Source organism: Lissotriton helveticus, chromosome 11 (genome assembly GCF_964261635.1).
Source record: "Lissotriton helveticus chromosome 11, aLisHel1.1, whole genome shotgun sequence".
Classification (NCBI taxonomy): domain Eukaryota; kingdom Metazoa; phylum Chordata; class Amphibia; order Caudata; family Salamandridae; genus Lissotriton; species Lissotriton helveticus.
In genome coordinates this window covers 1,034,119,258-1,034,142,348 of record NC_136072.1, presented here as the reverse complement: position 1 = coordinate 1,034,142,348, position 23,091 = coordinate 1,034,119,258, and the positions used below count along the sequence as shown (strand labels likewise).

At 47.8% G+C, this 23,091-nt stretch overlaps 1 protein-coding gene across 19 annotated transcripts in view; it reads right to left on the bottom strand.

The window, feature by feature from the left end:
• The window catches only part of ATXN2 (ataxin 2), a 1,876,777-nt gene that overhangs the window by 771,205 nt on the left and 1,082,481 nt on the right, over nt 1-23,091 (bottom strand). The window lies entirely within an intron of this gene.

Below are 23,091 nucleotides of genomic sequence, written 5' to 3'. Positions count from 1 at the left end.
ACTGGGGTGTTACCCATTTTGCGGGCAAAGTCAATTATTGCAGCATTGGTCCTTATCAGATCTCCTTTCTTTTTCCTTAGTGCAGGGCCCCATGTAAGTTTATGATCAAACAATACACCAAGATATGAGAAGGTTGTGGTAATTGGTATCCCCGTTAACAGAGAATGGGTAGGACTTTTTGGATCCAGATCCTACCTTCATAACATAAGACTTGGCATTATTGATACTGAGGCCTCGTAAATTCATGAAAGAGAAAAAAGAGTCTAATAAAGTCTGAAGGCCAAGTGCAGTTCTGGAAATAAGGACGGCGTCGTCAGCGTAAAGCAGGACAGGAACGCCCCTTTGCCCAATGTATGGGAAATCCGTGTTTGTTTTTAAAAGGTGCTCCTCTAAATCGTTAATATATAAATTAAAAAGAAATGGCGCTAAAATACAGCCCTGTCTTACCCCCCGATTTATTTTGAAATCTCTGGTTACTTTTAAGTCTTTTGTATACCGCACATTAGCTCGTGTGTCGCTGTGGAGGTCGGCCAGGAAGTTGATCAAATTTTTTTCAACCCCCATTTTCAGCAGGGCGGCCCAGAGTTTACTTCTGTCAACGCAATCAAAGGCCGATGAAAGGTCCATAAAGGCCATGTTTAATGTTCCGCTTCTAGCCAGGGTGTATTTGCCACTAATTAGGTATAGATTCAGACATTGGGTTATTGTAGAATGTCCTGGTCTGAAACCATATTGCACTGGTGACATGACTTTGTTGTTTTTAGCCCATACAGTCAACCTGTTTAATATGATCCCTCCAACAACCTTGGCGACTGAGTTGATCAGGGAAATTGGCCTATAACAAGCTGCATTACTTCTGTCTCCTTTCTTGTAAACAGGCACAATAGTTGAGGCTCCCCAAGACTTTGGTACCCCGTTGGCAACTCCAGCGTTGACAACCGCCGTGAGAATTGGGGCCCAAAAGAAGACATTAGATTTAAATAAATCAGGGGGAAGGCCATCTGGACCCGGGGCCTTATTGCTAGTTAGACAGCGGATCGCCCTTTCCACTTCCTTATCTGTGAACAGCAGAGAAGCTTCCACGGGAGAAGTAAGAGCTTGTGCCGGCTGGGGGTCGTCACTCCTGAAAATTAGGCTGAAGTGGGAGATCCACTCATTTTCTGGTATGATAGAACCTATGCTGTTGGCATTGGGGTCGTCGAACATTGGTTTGTTGATTATGCCCCAAAATTTGGAGCTATTTCCCAGAATTGATGGATCAAGTAATGACTCCCAGATATTCGCTTTTATGACCTTTTTACGGGATACCAGGGCAGATTTGTATTCATAGCGTAGGGTTTTAACTAATACAGGGTCCCTTGGTTTATTCTTAAGGGCCATTTTCAGTTGTCGACTTGCTCTTGAGCAGGTATGGTCGAACCATCTTGGCTGATGATCAAGTGGTCCCTTCAATGGTACTGAGAGTAGTTGATCGATTTTGCAAGTCATTGCAGCAAAAGCAGATAATATAAGATCAGGAGGTGTAGTGTTAGAGATGCAAAGAGTAAGTTCTTGGTCACAGCTCTTTTTAACAGATTCGAGCAGAGCATCACTATTTATCGAAGTCCACTTTAAACGGCGGTTACCATTGATTAGTGTTAGGACACCCGGATCATTGCGATTTTTGCAGAGTTCAAAGAGTCCATTTTTAACTTCCACTGAAATTGGATTATGGTCGCTGTAAATGCTTTCGTGAATATTGAAATTTATAGCCGAGTTGGCGATGTCAGCAGAAAGGAGTATATGGTCTATAAAGGATCCTCGCTCAGAGCCTTTATAAGTTGGTATTTCGTAGATGAAGGAGTCCTCTTTCAGGGACATTGCTATTGTCAAGTCCAGACCATCTATTAAGTTGTTCATGTTGGAGCCTCGTGGGCAATGCGCAAAGTGAGGGCCTGGCCTATTACCACAACCCAAAGAGCCCAGAGTTGACTTTGTCAAATGTCCACAGATATGCGCATTGAAGTCGCCGACGATTATTTTGTTTCGAGGTAAATTTGCCAGGTTGTCGTGAATGTGGTCATAGAGTTTGGTGATGTTACATTCTCCTAATGTGGTTGTGGAATTATAAAAGTTGACCAGGGTTAATGATCTTTTGCCCTTCCTAAGCTCCAGGATCTGAATATTCTTGTTATCCAATTGCTTATTTTTGGTCTGTAGGACCAGGGAGAGGCTGATGAATATTGCCAGACCCCCCTTGGCCCTTCCACTGGGTGATGGAGATGCAGGGACAAAGAAGCTTTGAAACCCCTCGATAAAAACATTATTATCGGTGAGCCAAGTTTCCTGAAAGCACAATATGGTGTAATTTTTAACAAAAGCTACCCACATCTGGTCGTCAACTTTTGTAGCCAATCCTGCAATATTCCACGATAGGATTTTAATGGAGCTGGAGTCATTATGATCTTTCACTGGCTCTAAGAGCATATACAAAGGAGGATGCAGGTTTAGATTAGAGTGACTTTCGGAGTCTGTGTGGTAGTTTCCATTACATTCTGGGAGATTGAGACGTATAATATTTGAGGGAGGGCATGGATCAACAGTAAGATGGACTAATGCATCTTGTAAGGAAGAACTTTCGGGGCTAAGTGGTATGTGCTCTGTTTTTAAGATATCTAATGCCGTGCTAGGAAAAACCTGGGTGCTCAGAGATTTATTAAATTTTACTAAATTGAGAGGTTCGACAAAATTTATCTGGCCAATTAAGGAGCTAGTATGTGGAATGGATAGCAGTCAATCCACCTCGTCCAGGTAGTCATATGTGGGCAGGGCATCATATCTGTTTGAAGTTGGGATCTCGTAATGGTTAGGGGCCAAGTAAGGATTTATAAAATTTTGTTTAAGTGGATAATGAACAGATTCTAAGTTCTCATACATTAAATGGGATGGATAATTGTAGGTTCTTCCTTCCCACGAATGGGCGTATCGTTGCGGCTCCAAATCTAGGGACAAGGACAGGTCCTGAATTGGAGCCGAAGGAGGAGCCCATGAATGAGAATGAGTTTGAGGCGCCAGAGGCCCCTCAAAGCCATAAGGGCGTTTGTAGTTATGCCTTTGACCCTCAGGGTTACGCGGGTAGAAGTAACTTAATCCCATTGTACGAATCAGACTATTTGTGGAGGAGCTCCTCCAGTTGGCAATAAATTTAGCAGCTCCTCTATCTTTAAAGCTGATCACAATACAGTCTCCATCGGTTGATTTGTACCTTGTTCCCACCCAGTCTACTCTCCTCACGTGAGAGATAGTCCCTGTAATGTGGGGGGGAAGTGGTCTGTGGGTGGTTAGCCATTGCATAACCTTATTTTTTAATTCCACGTAAGTTTCCCTCCTACTTTCAGTAAACTTGGGTACCCCAATCATGACTATTGTGTGGGCGATAGTCTCGGGCGGGAGATTTATATGTGTGGTGATTCTTGTCATCCTGGGTCTAGGCTGATTTGTCCCTGGAACGTTGTTAGAGGTATTCGTGGTTGGAATAATGGGATGCCTAGATTTTCCATTGTTGGCTGGGGTTGTACCCGAGGGAAAGCCCTCCGCAGCCCATTCACTGTCGTCGGCATCCTCGGGAATGGATACGATCTGCGTATTATTTGTGGATTTGGATACAGTCTGAACTGGTATGAATACTACTTGTTGTGTTGAAGAGGGGTTAGTTGTAGTTGACGGGCCCTGTTTCTGTCTTGTATCCTGTTTATCACTACCAGACGCTGAGTTACTAACATTATTGATAGTAGGTTTCAGGTTATTTACATTAAGAGTAGTGCTTGCAGGCACGAAAGTAGAGGTTGCATTAGATACTTTGAGCATTTTGAGGATGTCAGAGGAGACTTCATTCTGCGCTCGTTCAAATTTTCCTAGGGCCTTCTCTATGTTAAGTATCCGATTATTCATAGGTTGTAGCAGGGATTTAATCAGTGTTTCGATTTCAGACAGGGATGGCATTTTCATTGGAGATATTTGAATTATATGTCCTGTCTGCTCGTTGACCTGAGTGCTCTCCGAGTTAATGTTAGGATGACAAGGCAGAGCTAGGTCTTGAGGAGGAGTGGGGAGAGGTCTTGTTGAAGTATTGTTTGTAGAATTCCCCTGTATAAGTGTCTGCCAGATATCTTTAATTGAGCGTTTAGGTTTGCATGCAAGATGATAGGTTTTTTTCATGCGATATTTGGGTTTACGTTTTTTCTTGGCACATATCTTATTACTTGTTTGGTCAAGCGTTGGCGTCAAAGTGATTTGATTAATAGATGCGTGACTCTCAATTAGCTGGACCTCAGAGTCTGTAGAAGATGTGTGCAAACAATTTGTGTTATTGCCACAATTAGTTAAAGTTGAGGGACTACTACTCATTTACAGACAGCGTAGGACACAATCAGGGATTTAGATGTTATATCCTTAATGTGCGAATTCGGTAAGTCTGTGAAGGATTGCATTAATAAAGATTCTTGGGAATTAGAGCTGTCGTCCATGTTATGTGTATTGTTAGTGGTATGTAAAGATAAATTTGGAAAGCGCATGTCTGGTGTCATGGAGAGACGGCTTTCTGTGTCCTGGATAGCGTCCGCCACTATGCAGATGGTTTTTTGGAGCATTTTATCGATGGCTGTTATAGTTGGTAATGGTGTACTCACAGATTTCAGTCTCGTTGTGGATCTTGTTGCCATTGGGGTTTTATGTGCTTTCGTCATCTTCTAGAGATGAGTATATATCCTCACAGCAAGTGTTGAGCACGATTAATGTCTTACCTCGGAATGTATTCGCTACCGATGTTAAGGGGGTGGCCCGTCCCGTCTCCTTCTGTCCCCTGAGGGCCACAGAGGGCCCGCCCTTTGCCCGGGCTTAGCCCCGGGCGCTCCCGCGACGCGGGGGTGACGCTGCCTTTATGCGCCGCCTGGCGCGATGGATTCGGCGTGTAGCGCCGCCAAGGATCTTGGGGCTTGTAGTTTTGGTGGCCCCCTCCGCTCGGCAGCCGCTTCTCGTGGTCAGATGCGGCGGCGGGAGGGGGACACTGCAGGCTAATTCCAGGGGTTGGTGATAGTATCCCCTTTCAGATTATTCCCTCGCTTGGTCTGGCTCCTCGATGCTTATGGCTGCAGTCTCCGTTCGCGTCACCCGCTCTGCCGGGGTGACGCTGCCTTTATGCACCGCCTGGCGCGATGGATTCGGCGTGTAGCGTCGCCAAGGATCTTGGGGCTTGTAGTTTTGGTGGCCCCCTCCGCTCGGCAGCCGCTTCTCGTGGTCAGATGCGGCGGCGGGAGGGGGACACTGCAGGCTAATTCCAGGGGTTGGTGATAGTATCCCCTTTCAGATTATTCCCTCGCTTGGTCTGGCTCCTCGATGCTTATGGCTGCAGTCTCCGTTCGCGTCACCCGCTCTGCCGGGGTGACGCTGCCTTTATGCGCCGCCTGGCGTGTAGCGCCGCCAAGGATCTTGGGGCTTGTAGTTTTGGTGGCCCCCTCCGCTCGGCAGCCGCTTCTCGTGGTCAGATGCGGCGGCGGGAGGGGGACACTGCAGGCTAATTCCAGGGGTTGGTGATAGTATCCCCTTTCAGATTATTCCCTCGCTTGGTCTGGCTCCTCGATGCTTATGGCTGCAGTCTCCGTACGCGTCACCATATACTTAGCATGCCTCCTACAATGACAATAGCAAACAAAGCTTTTCCATTTAGCCGCATAGCATGCTCTAGTGGTAGGCAAATAGGCTTTTTTGAGAATGGTCATACATTCAGGTGGGAGATCGAGGTAACCGAATTTTATGACCTCAGGATCCAGATCGCCAGGTTGAGTGCCTTGTGATCTGGATGCCTGCTTTCTCCATGGTTCTTAGTGAGAAGATCAGGCCTGATGGGAAGCTTCTCGTGGGTAACTATTGAGAGGTCTAGTATCGTTGTGAGCCAAGGCTGGTAGGCCCATGTGAGAGGCACTGGTATCACCGTGAGAGAGGTTTGTCTGAGTTTCGGAACAAGAAATGGAAGGAGAAGAGAGTAGGAAAAGCGTAGGCAGGTATCCCTGATCAATTAATCGATATAGCACTGCCCATGTGTAGAGGGTGAGGGAACCTGAAGGCGAAGTCTGGGCACTTTGCATTGTCCGCAGTTGCAAACAGATCTGTTTGAGGGAACCCCCATTTGTGGAAGTAAGGGAGGAGGGCTTGGTGGGTGGAGTTCCCACCTGTGGACTTGTTTCCGCATTATGTGGAGGATGTCAGCAAAATCGTAGTCTGTTCCTGGAAGGTGTTCTGCTAACAGTTGAATGCTGTGATGTAGAGACCAGCACCAAATGGTCCGAGTTAACTGTGGAGAATGCCCCCCAACCCCGTTTTGTAGATTGTATATAGCTGTCCTATTGTCCGTACGGATTAGGACAACCTTGCTGATCAGGTGAGGTAGGAATGTTTTCAATGCTAGGTCAACAGGTTGAAGCTCCTGGTAGTTGAAGTGAAGTTTCTGGTGTTTGCTTCCCAAAGACCCTGTACTGTGATATCATGCGAGTGTGCACCCAAGTTTCAGCGTGATGTATCTGTTGAGAGTAATGTGAGGAACAGGGTCAAGGAAACGCCGTCCTTGTAGCAGGTTGTTGGTGTTACAACACTTCAGAGTGATGAGTGAGGTGGTCTTTCAACACTAGATCTTCTAATTGAACCTGTGACTGAGGACACTATTGCGCTAGGCCTTCCTGTAATGGACGCATGTATTGTCGTGCATTCGGTACTATGGCAATGCAGGAAGCCATCATAACTAGGAGCCGCATGACTGTCCTCACTGTGAGCTGTTGATTGGTCTGGAATCAACGTCTTGACATTTTGGATTCATGTAGTATTGGGATAGGCCAATCCTACTTGTGTGGTTAGAATAGCTCCTAGATAAGGTTGAACCTGCAGAGGTTGACAGTGAGATTTGTTGACATTGAGGGTGAAACCTGAGTGATAGAGCAGATCTATGGCAGCTTGAGTAAGTTGCTGTGACTGGTGAGGAGTGCTTGCCTTGATACGCCAATGGTCCAGATATATGAATAAGTGTAAGTTTGTGTCTGCGTAGTTGTGCTGCTACAACTGCAAGGCACTTGGTGAATACCCGAGGTGCAGTAGTCACCCCAAAAGGGAGGACTTTGAACTGAAAATGTTTACTATGACAAATCGTAGGTATTTGCGATGTGCTGGGTGTATTGGTATGTGAAAACAGATGACCTTTAGGTCTAGTGCTGCTAGAAAGTTGTTTTGTTGGAGAAGTAGGATCACATCTTGAAGAATGACCGTATGGAAGTGCTCCGATAGGACGTACTGGTTTAGGGGCCTTAGGTCTAAAATTGCCTATAAAGATCTGCCCTTTTTGGGGATTAGGAAGCATAGGGAGTAAACCGCTGAACCTTGATGACGAAGAGGGATGGGTTTTATAGCTTCTTTGAGAAGAAGAGCTTGAACTTCCTGTTTGAGCAGTGTTTGATGTTCCAGGATAGCCTGTGGGTGCGAGGTGGAATGTTGGGAGGTGCTGTATTGATCTCCAGACAATAACCATGTTGAATAATGCCGAAAACCCACTGGTCTGATGTAGTTGAGGGCTATGTGGGTAGAAGATCCTGAAGACAACCCCCAACATGTCTTATAAGGTGGGTGGGAGGAGAGGGAAGACATTGTGTGGCAGTGGGTTGTGCACCACATGAGGAAGCACATTTGCCTCTACCTTTGGTATTGATGCCCCATAGCGGTACCTGAGGTAACCTTTTGAAGAGGTGTGTTGACTTCTATTATGGTGATACAAGGTGAAGTTGTTCTTAGAGGTGATTTTGGAATCTCCACAATAGTTAGAGCAGCAACAGAACCTACGAGGAGTTTTAAAAAAAAAAAAATTTATATAGCACAAACGCGACCCGAGGATATCAGAGCGCTTTACATGAGCACCAGTTGCGTTACAGACATTCATTAATTTTTGGTAGACACAGGAAGATTAAGTTATTATTTGCCCAGAATCAAAGAAAGTTGAGCGTCCCTGCCATTGATTTTGCCGTCTCTGTCTCTCCTTTTTTTATTTCCTCCAAGGCCTGGCGACATTAGGGATCTAAAGGTGTCTTTGCCAAAGGGTACACTGAGGAGATCTTGCTGTACCTCTGGTTAAAAAGCAGAAATACGAACCATGAGTGGCGTTGAATCAAGATGCTGGTATTGAAGCTTCTGGCTGTAGTGTCAGTCTGTGCACAGCGTACGGAGATTAGCTTGCATTTAAGTTCTTGTCCTTTCTTTTTATGATCTTCAGGGTGATCTTGGAAGTCGTCGTCCATCTCATCCCAGTGAGAACTGTCATAGCAAGCAATCAAGCCCATTGAGATGGCAATATGCTAATGACCTGAAAACTGTGCTGCAACCCTTTTTCACGCTGCATCAATGGCGGGGCATCTCTGCTAGCTTGCGAACAGTGGTAATTGCTAGCAAGTCTGAAGGTAATCGTCCCTTAATGTATATGGGATCAGATGGGGAGGTCTTATATCTTTTATATACCCTGGGTGTTATGACTCTAGCTTCAATCGGTTCTTTAAAAATTTCCTCAGTGTCTCTTAACATGACTTTTAGCATTGGTAGATGTTGAGTAGCCCTATGGGCAGATGAAAGTGTCCCAAAGGGAAAATCCTCTTCGGAGGGTTTCTTGTGAAGCTGTTCATTGTGAAAAGCAGCAGCTCTACTGATTAACTCCTGATATACTGTTAAGTTGTCAGGAAGAGAGGGACAGATGGAATATAAGACTGGGTCTGTGCCCTCAGGTGGGTGAATCTCGTAGGTGTCCTAAGGGCAGGGTGTGGTGGTGTTGGGTCCTACACCATGCGCACCTATATCGTATTGTATAAACCCCTTAGATGAAATGTCTAGTGTGTCTCCGACTATGGTAGAGAGGTGGAGTCTGGCAATGGTGGAAGTTGTGGAGGTGGTGGTGGAAGAGGTAAAGACCTAATGGCTTTGCTCGATTTCTTCCGGGTTTTTTATGGTACCGGTGAGTCAAGAGCCACTTGGAAATAAAGGTGTCTTTTCGGTGGTGAGGGAATCAGACCCAAAGGCTTGGGGAGGATAAGGCAGGTAAGAGGCTGGATGTGGATAGGTTTTTGTCTAGCATCCAACTTTTCCAGGAGTCTATGAAGAATGGGCTCCACTGACTTGCTGGAATCGGGTTTGGAAGCCAGCTTCAAAGCTTTCAGATCCAGGTTTTGGTGCCGAAGTTATGCTCTGTGTCGAAGCGGTAGAAACTGATGGTCGGCTCTGTATCGATAGTCGATGCCGAAAGCTTCTGCTTTGGTTGGTGTTTCGGCGCAGAACCAGAGCGTGGGGAGTCCGAACCAGTAGCTCTGTGGCAACCATGGCCAGAAGGCAGTGGTAGACCGAGGGCCTCTTGCTCAAGAGGGGTTGAGTGACTCTTGGAGTTTTTGACACTGTGTTGAGGGACAAGGGGGTACCATACTCGCAAACTGATAAGCAGGTGTGACTTCTTCCATCTCCATGTCGACCTCGAGGTCGGAGTGGGAACTGTTCTCAACGGAGAACTCATCTTCCACATTCGATGGTTCAGGGTATTCTTGGACGTTGTGATAGCCAAAGATGTATGGAGTGTCCTCAATGCTTCTCAGCTGCATCTTGAGCCGACTTGCGTGATGGTCTCTGAGGCTTTTCTTGGAATGGAATGAGCTACAGGCTTCGCAATCCGCCTCACTGTGTTATGGTGACAAACACAGATTACAGACCCGATGTATGTTGGCCCGTGGATATTTCACGTGACAGCGAGGGCAGTAACGTAACGGCATCCTTCCCATCATCAGGAGCTCATTCTCTGGAGAACTTGGAGACTGAGGAAAGGCTCCGAAGGGCGAGGTCCTGTAGGGGTCACAGCTGAAACGCGTTGACTCAACGAGCGATGTAGCCATAATTTGATACGCAGAATGGGAAACACAATCAATACAATACAGATGAGGGCGAGAGTGTTGCATGAACCAAAGAGAGCAACGCAAGAACCGCGAACCGGAGTGCAGACACACAAGTCCGAACCAGATGGCAGAAAAAAAAAAATCCAACAATGACGTAGGGGTCAATGGAACTCGTGACTCAAAAGACATCTCCTAAGAAAAACAACTTGCAAACATCCGAACTCAACACTAGATGGGAGGAGTATGCAAAGCAGGTGTATCTACAGCCATACGTGTCAAACATTTACTTTCAAACGATTTCTTTTTTTTTTTTTTTCTTTTAGATGTTCTTGCATTCACAAAATGCTCATTGGTTATATGCATCGAGCTGTGTGCAACCCTTGGAGGTTTCGCCTATCCTCCTTTCGTCCGGCCCTTTCGTTTGTGCTCTTTGATTGGCTTAAAGCTTATTGACTGAAAAAGGACGCTACAAAAGCCCCCATTTTGGAACGAATCGACAATTACAAAATATTCACCAACAAAAAGCAACTTTGTTTAGAATACCTGTGCAGAGTTCTGCTTCCTTTCAGTCTTTTCCGCAGAACTGAACCGTCGAGCACAAAATAAACTCCTCTTTTAAAATGCTCTTTGCACTAAAGGACCAACTTTACCCTCACACCTGCTTTTGAGTTAGCGGTTTGGCCCTTTTCTAAGTTGTTGACAGCAAAACGATGCTCTGATTTTGAACAGTCTCAAGCCTGTGATGCCGATGGCGCGTCACCATGAGAGCATCTGCATTTAATATGAGCCGTGGTGGTGATAGGGGTCGTAGATCTGAAGCTGCCACAGGTGTGTGGCAGATGGCTGTGTCAGCTATGACAAGTTGTCAGGCTCCGCTTCCTCCTCAAATTTCCTCTATCTGATCAGGCAAATAGGGGCGTAAAATGGCATGTTTTACATAATCTGCCTCTGGCTGCAAGTTTGTAAATTCGCTCCCATCAGTCACAAACCTTTCCATGGTTCTGAAGTGAGCTAAGACCTGATTTTACCATGGAGTGCTGCCATCAAAAATCGAGCTGTTTCATCTAGCGAACATAAAAGAAATAGAGGCACCGCAAAACCACCTTACTTCATTTATTCTATAACTTTATACTTCCTCTCTGTTCAAGGTCACAGTTTCTCACAAGGAATATGCTACTTACCAGTATGCATCTGTTCTTGGCATGTAGGGCTGCTGACATTCATATCTGTGCATAGATCGCCACCTAGTGTTGGGTCCGGATGATTGCACTTTGTTGTCCTGGAAGAGTCTTCGAAGTATCACGAGATAGGTGACTCCTCCCCTGGACTACAGTGCGCATGGGCATCCTCTCCATGCTCAGATTGTTTTTCGCCATTGTCGCAGAGATGGAGATAGGAAAGTAAGAGATGTCCATGCTAGATAATGCTGCAGCTGCGACAGGCGCCGGGGAGCAGGGTGGGCGATATGAATGTCAGCAGCCCTACATGCCAAGAACAGATGTATACTGGTAAGTAGCATATTCCGTTCAAGGCATGTGGGCTGCTGAATTCATATCTGTGCATAGACTGAATAGCAGTATCTCATCTAGCGGTGGCCACCTGTGCCAGCTGCAGCAGTTTGGAAAAGAGTTTTGAGGACAGCCTGGCCTACAGCAGCTTGCTGTTTTGCTTGCACGTCTACACAGTAGTGTTTAGTGAAAGTGTGTATGGTGGACCATGAGGCTGCCTTACAGATGTCTTCGAGAGGAATATTCCCTAGGAAAGCCATGGATGCCCCCATTTTCCGTGTAGAGTGCGCTCTAGGGGGGACTGTTAAAGTGTGTTTAGCTTTTAGATAACATATTTGAATGCATTTAACTATCCAGCTGGCTATTCCTGACTTTGAAATAGGATTTCCTTTGTGTTGTGGTGCAAAAGCAACAAACAGCTGTTTTGTTTTCCTAAAGGATTTAGTTCTGTCCACATAGTAAAGTAGAGCTCTTTTTACGTCTAGTGTGTGCAGGGCTCTCTCAGCTACTGACTGTGGATTCTGAAAGAATACTGCAGTTCAATTGCTTGATTGATATGGAAATTGGATACGACTTTAGGCTTGAATTTAGGGTTTGTTCTAAGAACTACCCTGTTCGCATGTACCTGCATGAAGGGTTCTTGAATTGTTAGTGCTTGCAATTCGCTCACTCTCCTGAGTGAGGTGATGGCAACTAAGAATGCAACCTTCCACGTTAGGAAATGCAATTCGCATGAGTGTAGAGGTTCGAAAGGAGGTCCCATGAGTCTGGTAAGCACTATATTTAGATTCCAGACTGGGGATGGAGGGTGTCTTGGAGGGATCACTCTTTTTAAGCCCTCCATAAATGCTTTAATTGCTGGTACCCTGAACAGTAAAAGGTGTTGCCTGTTCTGAAGGCATGCTGCTATAGCAGCTAGGTGTAGTCGTATGGAAGAGTATGCTAAGTTACATCTTTGTAAATGCAGCAGGTAGCATATAATGTTTTGTATGGAAGAGTCTAATTGGTTGATTTGGTGATTGTTGCAGTAAATAACAAATCTTTTCCATTTTGCTGCATAGCACGCTCGTGTGGTTGGTTTTCTTGCCTCCCTAATGATGTTCATGCAGTCTGGGGGCAAGTTAAGGTATCCGAACTCTAAGACCTCAGGAGGAAGATCGCTAGGTTCATCTGATTGGGATCTGGGTGTCTTATTTCTCCATGGTTCTGAGTTAGAAGATGTGGAGCAAGGCACAGTTTTTGATGAAGAACTACTGAAAGTTCTAGGAACGTTGTGTACCATGGTTGTCTCGCCCATGTGGGAGCAACTAGGATTAGGGTGAGTGAGTGTTGTGAGAAGTTGGCCTCATATATAATGCTCACTAGTTCTAGTGATCACCTTGTATCAGTCCAAACAACCCTTATGGTGATTGGTTGTAAGTCAACCTTATAGACCAGCTATCCTAATGGTAGCATGGACAAAGCAGTCTTAGGCTAAACTCTTTTGGCATGTGAAGCCAGCTGTTTTACCACAATATAACCCCTTGAATACCAGATGAAAGGACACCACACAGGTTGTTATGAAAATAAACAGTATATTTATTAATAACAACACCTCTGAACTCTTTATGAGATCAGAGGGCTAAGCACATGACAATACTAAGAAGGAAATACGAGTTAGCACAATATTTACACGTGTGCCTTAGGGGCACGACAAACCATATACTAAAAACAATGGAATTCGAGGAAGGAAAGTACTGTAAGGCGATCCAGAGGCTGGAGGATCGCTGGGACTACGCTACGAACTAGGTAAGTAAGGAGCAGGAGGCCCACGGGACTCACGTGCAGAGTGGAAACTCTCACGCGGGATGAGTACCAACGTCTATGGATACTACAGTTTACAAAGTTACGGATTCCGGACGACCCGGCTGGATGGAGGGAAAACAACAGTGGACCTGGACACTAGGATAGTGGACACTGACTTCAGCACCTAGAAGCTTTAGTTACCTAACCCACAGGCTGCGGGTGCATAGGGCTGAAGTGGTGTCGGGTTCGCTGCGTTGCTCCCGGTGATGCCTGAAACAAAGAGTTGCTGGCAGGCAGCCAGATGGAGGAGTCCGGTGGTTCCAAGGATGGAACTAGGAAGGAGAAGTCCGGAAGGGGACAGAGTCTTGGTCACTAGCCAGTGACGGTGCTGGAACCAGGAGGGAACCAGATGCTGTCGCCGCGTTCAGGGGAAGGAAGGGTCGCTTCTCTCTGTAGCTGCGCGGACCAGGAGCTGTTCTTTACGACCAGGCTGGAGGCACGAGCTGTCCCACGTAGTCTGCTGCTGATGGCGGTGTTGGATCGTCGATCTGGTCAACAGGCCTTGGCTAGTGCAAGCCACGCGGTGGAATAAAGATGGCGTCTGGTGTGGACCAGGAGGGTCCGGGGTGCTTCTCTTTCACAAGGAAGCAAGGGCCAGTCTGGGGGACCAGACTAGCAGTGTTGAAATCTTCGGGTCGTCGTCTCAGAGGTCACGAGCCAGCCGGCAAGTGACCAGACAACAGGGAAGGCAGCAACCAGGCAAAAGGGCCCCACGCAGATCTCGTGGAGGCTGGGGGGCTGGTCTTGGATGCAGGTGCTGTGTCGGTGTGGGGCTTCTCAGTCCCCGATGCACTTACTCGAGGGTCCCTCGGTGGTCGTGCTGGAAGCACTGTGCAGGTTTCTTCAAGATGGCCGTCTCCACGTTGCTCGTCGCACCCACGGGTCCCAGCTGTGCTGTGGATGTGGGTAGAGGTCAGAGGGGTCTGGAGGTCCGGGTCTCGTTGAGCTGGGTCGTCGGATTCCGGGAAGGAAGGACTTGCAGCAAACCGCACAGGAGCTTGATGGTGCCTGCGAAGCAGGATGGTCACTCCCTGACCATAGGGGGATTCTTCAGTCTTCTGATGTTCAGGAGGTCGAAGGTCAAGAGTTTCTTCGTGGAAGTTGTCAAGATTAATCTAACTGGGAATAGGACCAGCTCCTACCTTTATTCAGCTAAAGGGGGCTGCACTACGACTAGGTCCCTCCCCTGGGTGGGACCAGGAAGGGGGTGGTTACACCCCCTATCCTTTGTCCGGTTTCCCGCCAGAGCTGGGGCTGGAGTGACCCAGCAACTGGTTGGAACCGGTGTATGCACAGGGCACCTTGTGTGCCCCAGGCATGTCTCATTCCTTTCAGCCTTGGCCTACCTAATACACAAAATCCTGTCTGGGGTGGTGCTAGCACCTCCCAAGGCAGGAAACCCTTTGTCTGAGCCTCCCTCGCTGGAAGGACTCCCAGCAGCAGGAGGTCAGACTTGTGTCTGTGGTGGCAGCATCCATTTTGTGATGCTGAGGCTCGAGTTAACTTTAACCGGGGTTCACAGTTACAGACATGTCGTGTCCCTCTAGAAGGGTGGAATGCTACCCCCGTCGCCAGAATTGGCGAGGGGGTAGTACTCCAATTTGTACGACACCTTACTCGACATGTTTTGATAATGTTATACCAGAGTTAGCATTTAACCGCGAGGATTATAATGCACTTAAGAGTATATGGTATAGCGTTATCATGGAACAGCTATAAGGACTTGGTTCCGCAAGCTGCAAACGGGCTCAGCTCATGCCAGAGCACCATCTCACATAATTCCAAGCACTCTGCCTTCAGGATTGATAAGGCCTTCCATAGGAGTGACTGATAGGAATATATGTGTCCATTTTAGGTTTAGATATAGGTATACTATATCTACAGCAAAGGGTGATTACACCACCTTGCCCCAGCTGTCGTGCAGCCAGTTGTGTCAGTTTTGGATGGCCAGCCAGGGGTGGCATAATACATGCTTCAGCCCCTGGTAGGCCCTGGGTACACCTATGCCCTGGATACCTAAGGTATACTGTACAGGGACTGATAAGGTGACTCAGTATCCAATTAGATATGTACCTAGGGTACATGGAGTCCATTTTACAGAGAGAGCAGGAAGCCTGGGGTCCTGAATAGCAGGATCCCAGGCCAACTAAGTCAAAAACTATCAAAACACTAGGCAAAAAGTTGGGGGTAACCATAGTCAGATATCCACCTTCCTACAAGTGTTGTCGCAGTTTGCGTGCCACCAGTGGGATCAACGGTGCTGGGGGAAAAGCGTACGCAAATCTGCCTGACCAGTTCACAACGGATGTGGGAATCTGGCGGCAAAGTACTGGCATTTGGAGTTTTCTTTTGTGGCAAAGAGGTCTACCTCTGGGTGACCCCATTCCTCGAAGAATGGTTGGAGAACTTGGGGGTGAATCTCCCATTCGTGTATTTGTTGGCTGTGCCTGATGAGCAGGTCGGAAATTTGATTGTCTTTCCCTGGGAGGTGTTCTGCTAGGAGAAAGATGTTCTTTTGAATTGCCCACTTCCATATGCTCTGCGCCAGATGGGACAGCTGTGGAGAGTGGGTTCCTCCCTGTTTCTGGATATAGTACATTGCCGTCATGTTGTCCGTCCGGATCAACACCGTCTTGTTGTACACGTATTTTTGAAAGGCTTTTAGGGCTAGGAAGATCGCTAGCAACTCTAGTTGATTGATATGCAGCCTTCTTTGTTTGTATGTCCAGAGTCATTGTACTGTGTACTGAAGGAGATGGGCTCCCCAGCCTGTCAGTGATGCATCCGCTGTTAGTACTAGTTGTGGAACCGGCTCTTGGAACAGTCGCCCCTGTGAAAGGTTTTGTGGGTTCCACCACTGCAGAGATTTGTGTGCGCGGCTGTCTACCAACACTAGGTCTTTTAGTTGTCCACGAGCCTGGTTTCATTGCCGTGCTAGGCATTCCTGTAACGGGCGCATTTGAAGTCTGGTATGGGGGACAATGAATATGCAGGAGGCCATCATGCCTATGAGCTGCATGAAAACTTGGGCTGGCAGGGAGTGCTGTGGCAGGAATTTGCGGATGAGTATCTGCATGCTGGCTATCCTTGCTGTGTTTGGGTACGCCTTTGCCACTGAGGTGTTTATAGTGGCTCCCAGGTATTGCTGTATGTGGGAAGGTTGCAGATGCGATTTTGTGTAGTTGATTGAAAAGCCTAGGCTGTGTAGCAACTGGATTGTGTGGGACGTGTGTGCTGCACACTCTTGGTACGATTTTGCTTGTATTAGCCAATCGTCCAGATAAGGGTACACATGGACGTGTTGCCGCCTGAGATGCGCTGCTACTGTCGCTAAGCATTTTGTAAACACTCTTGGAGCCGTGGTAACCCCGAAGGGCAAAACCTTGAATTGGTAGTGTTGCCCTTCTATTGTGAACCGGAGAAATTTTCTGTGGGCTGGATGGATAGGTAAGTGGAAGTACGCATCCTTGAGGTCCAGTGTTGCTAGGAAGTCTCCTTGCCGTAGCAGCGGGAGCACTTGTTGTAGTGTGATCATATGGAAGTGCTCCGATAGTATGTATTGATTTAGGGGCCTGAGGTCCAAAATTGGTCTTAGAGAACCGTCCTTCTTTGGGATAAGGAAGTATAGGGAGTATAATCCTTTCCCTTGTTGGTGGAAAGGGACTTGCTCTATGGCCCCCTTTTCCAGCATGCTTTTCACCTCTTGTTGAAGTAGGGTGATGTGTTCTTTGGACATAGGACGATGTCTGGGTGGTATGTTTGGTGGCGTAGAAGTCAGTTCTAGGCAATAACCAGACTGGATAATTTCTCTTACCCACCTGTCTGTGGTGATCGCGTGCCAGACAGGTAGGAACTGTTGTAGTCTGCCTCCGACTGGTGTTAAGTGGTCTGGAGGCAGCGTAATGAAGTCACTGTTTTGTGGTGGCGGAGGCTCTGGTGTTATTGCCTCCCCGCCCACTTCCCTTATTACTGTTACCTCTGTAACCACCTCTGGTGGTGTTCTTTGCGAAGGAACCTTGTGTGTTACCTTTGTAGGAGGCAGATGTTTGTGAAGCATTTCCTCGTGTATTTGCTCTGTATGAGGAGCGATGAAAGGAGCCCTTATGTTGGAGAAATTGCAGTGCACCCATGGATTTTGCGGTTTCTGTGTCCTTTTTCATTTTGTCCAAGATGATGTCTACCGCAGGACCAAATAAAAAATCTGGGTTGACGGGTTGGTTTAGAATGGTGGACTGCACCTCATTCTTAAAACCTGAAACCCGCAGCCATGCGTGTCTGCGGAGGAGGACATTAGTATTAATGGACCTAGCTGCGGTGTCTGCAGAATTCAGCGGACATTTAATGGAGGCATTTGATATGAATTTCCCCTCCTGAATGAGATCATTTGCTTGTGCTTTAAATGGCTCAGGCAAATGTTGCATAAGGCTTTCGAGCTGATCATAGTGTGCCCTATCGTAACGAGCCAGTAGGGCTTGTGTGTTAGCAATTCTCCAAGAATTGGATGCTTGTGCCGCTACCCTTTTGCCTGATGCCTCTAGAATTTTTGAATCATTATCAGGGGGAGGTGCTTCCCCTGTAGTCTGAGAGTTGGCTCTTTTACGTGCGTTAGCAACCACTAGTGAGTCTAGCGGCAACTGGCCCTTGATATAAGTGGGGTCTGTAGGAGCCGGTCTATAATTTTTTCTATTCTGGGATTGATTACCCGTGCCCTGGCTGTGTCCTTGAATATGTCAGGTGCATGTTTTAGAACTCCCTTCAACATGGGAAGTGTTTTGACACTTTTCTCTGCAGTAGTGAAAGTGTCAAAGAGGAAGTCCTCTTCCACGGGGTCACTGTGCATGTCCACGTTGTGGAATTGTGCTGCCCTGTCTATGAGTTGGTTAAATACTACTGTGTCATCAGTGGGTGATGGCTTAGTAGGATAAGTGGGCACATCAGGGATGGGATGGGTGTCATAAGGGTCTTTTGGCTCCTCCCAAGGTTCCTCTTGGTCTGGATCGTGAGGAAAGTCATATAGGGGATGTGGTTCATACCCTGTGTCCCCCTCATCGTCCCCAGGGTGAGAAGGTGAGGTAGGTGCAAAGGGTGTGGAAGGCATAATAGGTTGAAAAGGGATTGAGGGTCTTGTGGGAGAAGTGCCAAAGTCCTTTTTCTTCAGCGGGATAGGTGAATCAGGTACAAAGTCCAAAGGTCTCTTTTTCCTATGCAGGATGGTAACTTTACCAGTGTCTGGGTTAATGTAAATTTTTGCTTGGTCGTTGGATGGATCTGGGTGGAATAGTTCTTCCTCTACAGTCCTGGGTTTAGTGTTGGACCTTTTCGGGTCGACAAAATCTGTTTTTTCGACGACCTTTGGTGTTTTGCTGGGTTTTTTCGGTTCGGGCCCTGATTTCGGCTCGACGAGTGGTTTCGGATCGACCGGAACTTTCGGGTCGACACGTTTTTGTGCTCCGTGGGCTTCTTTGGATGAGTGTCTTTCACCGGATCGATGTTCTTTTTTGGATCGACCGGTGTCTTTGGAGCGGTTATCTTTGGGTCGACAGGTTTGTCTGGCTTAGATGGTTTCAGTACAGCACCGGATGCCGGGTCGACGGTTTTCGAACCGCAGGCTTGGTCGGGTCGGCAACCTTCCTCGGTTTGGCGCCCTTCGGCTGCGTGCCCTTGTTCGGGTCGACCGATTTTTTGAGGTCGATGGCTTTTGGCTGAGCGGCCTTTGCGGGGTCGACAGTCTTCTTTGGCTCGACGCTCTTTGGCTGTGCGTCCTTTTTTGGATCGACGCCCTTTGGGTCGTGACCTTTTTTGGCTCAGCAACCTTTTTCGGGGCGATGGTACTAGGCCCTGGGGTTTCAGAAGGTTTCGGTTTGGTTTTCGGAGCCGAGCCTGAAGGCGGGGCTGTCGAAAGTTTTTTATGATCTTGGCTAAGGCCTGTTGGCGATGCCTCGACCGGAGCCTTTGGTGACGGGTAAATTGGTGTCGGGGGCAGTGTACTCACGATTTGGCCCGACGGGATTTTGTCGGAGTCGGAGTAGTCCTCGACTGTGACTATCTCTAGGTCCGAGTCTTGAGCGTCCGGTAGGTCCTGGTCATCATCGAAGATGTTGTCCGGTTCCAGTGCCTGTCGCTGCATTTCTTGCCTAGCGGCCCGTCTGATCCGTATGGTTTTCTTCGACCGGAACTGGGCGCAGGCCGGGCAGGTTTCTTCCCTATAGTCTGGGGAAAGGCACTTGTTGCATACTGAGTGTTTATCAGTATGGGGGAACTTGGAGTGGCATTGTGGGCACCTTTTAAAAGGGCTTCTTTCCATCGATAAGTGGCTCACGTGGCGTCGAAAAGGCCCAGCGGCCCGCGTCGACGACCGATTCGAGATGGAAGTTTGTATCGAGTAGAGAGGTACCGAACAAGAACAATACCGTCGAAGGCCTTTTGGCCTTTAGATAGTTTTGTTTTCGATTCCGAGTTGGAGTATAGGAGTTTGCATCCAAACCCAATGGCAGAAAAAAACAATCTGAGCATGGAGAAGATGCCCATGCGCACTGTAGTCGAGGGGAGGAGTCACCTATCTCGTGATAGTGATACTTCGAAGACTCTTCCAGGACAACAAAGTGCAATCATCCGGACCCAACACTAGGCGGCGATCTATGCACAGATATGAATTCAGCAGCCCACATGCCTCGAACATACTCTTTCTGATATGCAAATAGATGTGCAGATTGCTGCTTCCGCTCAGTCTTTTACGCAGAACTTAACTGCCATGCACACAAAAAATGCTCCTCTTCCAAATTGGTCTTTGCACTAAAGGACAACCTTCACCCTCATACCTGCCTTTGAGTTGGCTGTTTGTCCCTTTTCTAAGTTGCTGATAGCGAGACGCTGCTCTTGTCTCCTGCCTGTGATGTCGAGTGTGTCACTATCAGAGCATCTGCATGAATCGGCGTTTAATTTGAGCTGGGGTGGTGGCAGGGATTGTAGATCTGAAGCCACCACAGGTTTGTGACAGATGGCTGTGTCAGCTATGACAAGAAGCCAGGCTTTGCTTCCTCCTCACATTGATCAGGCAAATATGGGCTGCACTGGAAAGTTTTACACAATCTGCCTCCGGCCGCAAGTTTGTGACTTCGCCCCATCTGTAACAAATCTCTCAATGGTTCTGAAGTGAGCTAAGACCTGATTTTACAATAATATACTGCCAACCAAAAAGCGAGCTGTTTCATCTAGCAAACATAAAAGAAATAGAGGCACCACAAAACCTCCTGACTTCATTTATGCTATAACTTCACACTTCCTCTCTGTTCAAGGTGACAGTTTCTTACAAATATTATTTTCGAAATGCAAACAGAAAATTAAGCGTGCTCTCTCAACCCAGGGTGTGGCGTTAAAATCAGAGCTTCCGACTGTGGAACACGGGAACTAGATTCAATGTCTCGCCGTAGGCTCAACATCCTGTGATTCTTGGCACATCACTTAGTCTTCCAATGCCTATAAACAATGCATGTGAGCTTGTGTAGTGTAACTAGTGCTCATATCAAGGACTTAGTCTTTGGTCGAAAGACAAATACCCACTGATTTCTACAAAATGAGATCAGAAAATGAGGTAAAATCATAGCTTCCCTGCTATAAAAGTTTATAATTAAATAAATAAATTAGGTGCTCTTGAGCTACATGGCGAAGAGACATTAATTTTGATAAAGGCAATAGGTCTCGCAATGCCAAGACCTATTGGATTAGCCAATGCTTCTTAATGTATTGTGGCCCTGAGTAATGAGGTATTTCGGGCCTACTAAGGCTCAGGGAGGGGGGGCCACGTGGCCACCTTCCACAATACCAAGACATTGGGCCCTGGTGGAGGGGGTCTCCGGGCCTCCCTCCCCCTTTATAATAGATTTTGGCCCCGGGAGATGGGGTTCCTGGGGCCTATGTCATATAGCCCTAGGGAATGGAGTACCTATTGGCTTGGGGAGGTTGGATGCCTGTGGACTGGCTGACCTGCAACAAGGCCCTGTGGCCAACTCCCTGCTGCGCACGGACGGAGGGCGCGCGCTGAGGAGGGATAGCTTCCTGCGGGGGCCGATATTTAAATGAAGAGGAGGGGGACCGCGCACCCTCCCCCCCACCCAGAGTTTCAAAAGGCCCCGAGGATCCCATCCCCCGGGCTGAATTTTAAATTAAAGGGAAGGGATGGTGCACCCAACCCACCCTTCCTAACCCAGTAAAGGCACTGGTTACCCCATCCCCTGGGGCTGGGTAGTTTCCCTGACCGAGCGCAGGCAGGGAAACGTATGTTTGCTTTGCTCACTCCTGGCGGAAGAATTTTAAACCCCCCGCCAGCTGGGAGCACATATGCCTTCCATGTCTATGCTGTTGCAGGAATGGAAAGTATGTGCGCTCCCAGCCAGCACGAGAATTAAACATGCACCTGCTGGTTGGGAGCAGACCTCTGTTTCCCTGCCTGCACTCCTGTGGGTAGGGAAACAGACACTGCTTCCGCCCGGAGGAAGCATGCAAAAAAACAGCTGCTATGTCTGGGCGAGCGCAATGCCGGCTCCTGCACTGTGCCACACACCCGCCCTATATGACATGCAGCCCTGTGGCATGGGGTCACAGGAACTTAAGGCTCGGAGAGGCGGAGCCATGCTGCCCCCCTCCCCATTTGATTTCACGTGACCCGGGGTAAGGGGCCACAAGGCAGCTAATGGCTCGGGAAAGTTGGTTGGCCACAGTCCCCTATTCTTTTGTCATGAATTTTGGCCCTGGGGATGGTGTCCCCCGGGGCCTGAAATGGCTCAGGGGCATGCTTTTGACCTCCTAATTTGATGTTATGGTGCCCCTGGGAATTAGGTCCTCTGTCCATTGTTGGCTCGGGAGGATGGATGCCTGTAGAAGTGGTTGACCCGAAGGTCCGGCCGTAGGCTTGGGGTTGGCTGCCTGCAGGGACTTGGATGTAGGGCTTGGCCACAGGCCAGGTCTTGCCACCAATTCCCTCCTGCGAATGGCCGAAGGCCGAGTGCAGTTGGCCACCTGCAGCTGGGTTGGCCACAGCGCCCGACCTGCAGGATACTGGCTACAGGACATGCCCTGTGACTCACTTCCTCCTGCACATGGCCGAAGGTTGTGGGCAGCATGGGGGATGGCCGCCAGCAGGGTCCCCAGGGCACTGTGGCCAGGGAAGGCCTTTAAGTGCTGCAACACTTATCGTGCAACCCTTAGAGGCCCTGTGTGTGGGTTTTTCTCTCTCTCTCTCTCTCTCTCTCTCTCTCTCTCTCTCTCTCTCTCTCTCTCTCTCTCTCTCTCTCCCCCCCCCCCCCTCCCTCTCTCTCTCTCTCTCTCTCCCCCCCCCCCTTCCTCGGCAAGGGGCCTTTAATTGTTATAAATAGGACAAGGAGCGCATAATAGAAGAGAACGCTGTTTACATCATAGAAGACTACATTCACGATATTATATTGTTTTGTCATGATTGATGACTGGCAGACACGTCTGTCTGTATGGATATTGGAAATCAGATGCTGTGCTGCACTGATGAGCAACCGAATGGGTATCTTTATCAAAAGAATAGTAACATTCATGTACTTGCCAAACTGCAGTACGTTTTGAAAAAATAGCAATGCATGAACTATAAAGATACAAATGATCGACTACGAATATATAGTACATTGATAGACATCGGAACCTGGTTTCATCTATAAGAAAAGCAATCTACAGGATAGCAAATGGTGTCATTGATCCTAGGCATCATGAAAAAAAATACACTTACATGATCAATCAGCAGGAGATTAAGTTCCAAAGTAATACAGATGGAGATGGCATTT